The sequence below is a fragment of the Bison bison genome, unplaced genomic scaffold, assembly GCF_000754665.1.
Source record: "Bison bison bison isolate TAMUID 2011002044 unplaced genomic scaffold, Bison_UMD1.0 scf7180017860899, whole genome shotgun sequence".
NCBI lineage: Eukaryota > Metazoa > Chordata > Mammalia > Artiodactyla > Bovidae > Bison > Bison bison.
In genome coordinates, this window is record NW_011491471.1 from 75,666 (window position 1) to 79,590 (window position 3,925).

Sequence of the window (3,925 nt, forward strand, 5' to 3'; positions counted from 1 at the left end):
AAGGAGATCAGCCCTAGGATTTCTTTGGAAGGAATGATACTAAAGCTGAAACTCCAGTACTTTGGCCACCTCATGCAAAGAGTTGACTCATTGGAAAAGACCCTGATGCTGGGAGGGGCTGGGGACAGGAGGAGAAGGAGACGACAAAGGATGAGATGGCTGGATGGCATCACTGACTTGATGGATATGAGTCTGAGTGAACTCCAGGAGTTGGTGATGGACAGTGAGGCCTGGAGTTCTGTGATTCATGGGGTCACGAAGAGTCGGACACAACTGAGCGACTGAACTGAACTGAACTGAACTGATCTTTTTTGAGCATTTTCCTGGGAATGCACAGTTATTTTCTAATTTTTCCCAGATATGCAGTTGTTTTTGAATGTTCTACTCTTTAATGTGTGGCTTACAAAATAGAAATAAGCAAATAATGATAGATGGGAAGGTGTTGATCTTTTGATTCTCCCTGTAAGGCCCTTCAGCCAGAGGGGGAGGGGCTTGCAACAATGTTTGGAGTTCTGACAATTGCTGTCCCCCTCTTTGCCTTCAGTTCTGTGATCAGAAACAGCAATCAGCAATTAGAGCACAGATACTGGATATTTAGAGGATGGGTTTTTTTTGCTCACCCTGGATCCCACATGCTGTGTCAAGTTACTCCAAGACCATGTACACAGTTGCCTGCCACTTGGCTGTGGGTAGAGATGGGTAACTGCTACTGTATTAAGAGCTGAAACTGACCAAAATTAACTGCAGTTTACCCTCTAATTCTTCCCCTGGAAGTTGGAAGCCTCCATCAGACTGCAGAGTCCCAGAGTAATTACATCAGACAGATTCTGCCAGCACAACTGCTGTCCAGGTGAGGAGAGGTATTCCTGGCACATCTTGCTATGCCATCTTCCAGAATTCTCTTCAATGATTTAAATAATTTTTTTAAAGAAAAAGTTATGAAGTAATTAGAGTCCTCAGACTTGAGATAAAGCAAAAGCAAATATATTCTATAGGATAATTATATAAAGCACAAACCAAGCAAAATTAATCTAAGCTTTTAGAAGTCTAGAGAGTGGTTATGTCTGGCAAAGGCATGGTAGGAAGTGATTAGAAGGTGGACTTCTTAGGTAATGTTTTTGTTTAGCTTCTTCTCCTGGATGCTGGCTAACATAGGTCAGTCTTTGTGAAACTTTATGAAGCTATGCACTTACAATATGGGCTCTTTTCCATATTTATATTATACTTCAATACAACTTTTTTTTTTAATCTTATAGGTTGAAAAGCTTGCTTTAGGTCTTAAAAATATGCTTAAGAGGAATTCACATGCCTCAGGAAGAAATTTTTTTTAATAATTACAAAAGCCTTATTCACTGGGAAGATAGAATTTTGGAGAAGGGCTAGAACATCTCTGAGCCTCAGTTTCCTCAAATGAAACAAAGGGCTGATAATGACTATCTTATGAGGCTGTTTAAAGAACTAAATAGGGCAACCTAGCTGGCACCCCACTCCAGTACTCTTGCCTGGCAAATCCCATGGATGGAGGAGCCTGGTAGGCTGCAGCCCATGGGGTTGTGAAGAGTCGGACACAACTGAGCGACTTCCCTTTCACTTTTCACTTTCATGCATTGGAGAAGGAAATGGCAACCCACTCCAGTGTTCTTGCCTGGAGAATCCCAGGGACGGGGGAGCCTGGTGGGCTGCCGTCTATGGGGTCACACAGAGTCAGACACGACTGAAGTGACTTAGGAGCAGCAGTAGCTCACAATAAGCCAGTAAGGCCACTGCTTTTTCCCAGCCCACCCTGAAATTTTCTTTCCCGATTTTATACAGTACTGCCTGCCAATAGATTGCCTTGTTCTCTATCTACACTGTTAAACATGCAGTCACTAGCTGTATGGCTACTGAGCACTTGACATATGGCTAGTGTGATTGAGGAACTGGATTTTTAATTTTATTTAATTTTAAATGTGTGCCTAGTGGCTAATGAATAGTACAATTCAAGGTCTGGAGAAACTGAAGGGCTTTGAGCAATTATTGCTTGATCTCAGCTTTGCTTAGCCTTGAGCAACTGACCATGAACTCCCACAATGCCTACCTTCTAGAACTTAAGTTCCCAAAAGACTAGGATTTTTGGTTATTGCATTCACTATTGTTTCTTATATTCACAATCCCTACAATAAACCCAACACATGGTAAATAGTCAACAAATGTTTGAATGGATAAAATAAAATTTGATTAACCCAAACTTATTTGCGTATTTTTGTAGGGTTATTTCTGCATAACACTATTAATATCCAATAGGACACATTCATTTTGAGAAGCACCAAATTAATAAAAGATAGATCCAAAATGGGGGCTTCCCTGGGTTGGGAAAATCTCCTGGAAAAGAGAATGGCTACCCACTCCAATATTCTTGCCTGGAGAATTTCATGGAAAGAGGAGCCTGGCAAGCTCCTTATGCTTATTTATTTTTGAGGTCCATGATCCTGCCCAGTATGATTCTGGAATCCAGAATCCCAATGGGACAGAAGAAATGGATTTGCTTCGGGGTGGGCCCAAGCCCAACTTTACCTGCAATGGCCACAGCTGTTCGTCTCTCAGAAGCTTTTATTTCTGATGTTACTTCTCCCAAATCTGAGTGTCTGAAACAATTTCAGAAGAAAATTATTATTAAATTAATGAAATGCCACTTTCACCTATCAAATTGGATGCACATCAAAATCTCTTAAGAAGCCTTTGAAAACTACAAATCCTGGTCACACTCTAGATCCTCAAAAGTAGAATCTCGAAGCCAGGCCCGTATGTGTCTAGAAAAACCAGCAATCAAAAACTGTGGAACAGAGCAAACAGCCATCCAGAAAAGCATAAAAAAAAAAAAAAAACATATATATATATATATATATATCCTTTGACCAGTAAGTCCACTTCTATCCTACTGAAACAATTAAAATTTAGTTACAAATATGTTGATGCCAAGTGGATAAAAGATAGATTTTCATTCTTTTACACTATTATGTGAAAAATTGGACATCTTTTAAATCAAAGTCCAATAACAGGAATTATGGTACAGTCTTGTTGTGCAATCATTAAAAAATATTCTATGGATCTCATTTTGTGGAAAAAAAAGATGTTGTATGATATGGGATGATGTTAATGATATTTTCATTGGTTGGGAAAAGCCAGGTTACAGAAGAGTATGTAGAGTCTGATTACTATTTAATAAAACTGTCTTTTTATCTAAAGGTGTATACAGGGAGATCTAGAAGGATGTTCATCAAAAGTTAATAGTGTGGGCAGGGAGGGATGATCCTGAATTAATTTAAGTAGCCTTGATAAGTATAATCTATTTAAGAATAAACTATTTAAGGTATATTATAGGAATGATTAAATGTGTTCATTTTGTCAGAAGTCAGGATTCCATTGTTGAAGAAAGGGCACACAAATAAAGAATGAAGGAAGTTAGAAAAAGAATTCACAGAGGTACTCTGGGATTGGAGGTACTGGTACGCACTCGTGATTTCTACATGCATGTCCGTGTATCTGTGTACACATGCATACATTTCCTAGCTCTGTCCATTGAAAAGGCCCGAAGCAAAGCACTACAATATTAGTGAGCATACCAAGTACCCTTCAATATCACACCACACTAAAAGCTATCAGGTCTCCTTGGAGAAATTAGAGAGTCCAGGGCTGGAGCAGCAAAAGAACAAGATGAGCCTGAGCATTTTATTTCTGAAGACTAAAAGTGAAAGTGAAAGTCGCTGAGTTGTGTCCGACTTTTTGTGACCCCATGTACTATACAGTCCATGGAATTCTCTAGGTCAGAATACTGGAGTGGGTAGCCATTCCCCTTCTCCAGCGGATCTTCCTGACCCAGGAATTGAACTGGGGTCTCCTGCATTGCAGGCTAATTCATTACCAGCTGAGCTACCAAAGAATCCCT

At 39.8% G+C, this 3,925-nt stretch overlaps 1 protein-coding gene across 2 annotated transcripts in view; it reads right to left on the reverse strand.

The window, feature by feature from the left end:
* The window catches only part of LOC104982922 (up-regulator of cell proliferation), a 15,164-nt gene extending 12,373 nt beyond the window's left edge, over positions 1 to 2,791 (reverse strand). For both annotated transcript variants that reach the window (XM_010832353.1, XM_010832352.1), the window contains exon 1: positions 2,554 to 2,791. The gene's annotated coding sequence lies outside the window, so the exon portion shown is untranslated. The remainder of the gene's footprint in view (positions 1 to 2,553) is intronic.
* Between the last annotated feature and the right edge of the window lie 1,134 nt (positions 2,792 to 3,925).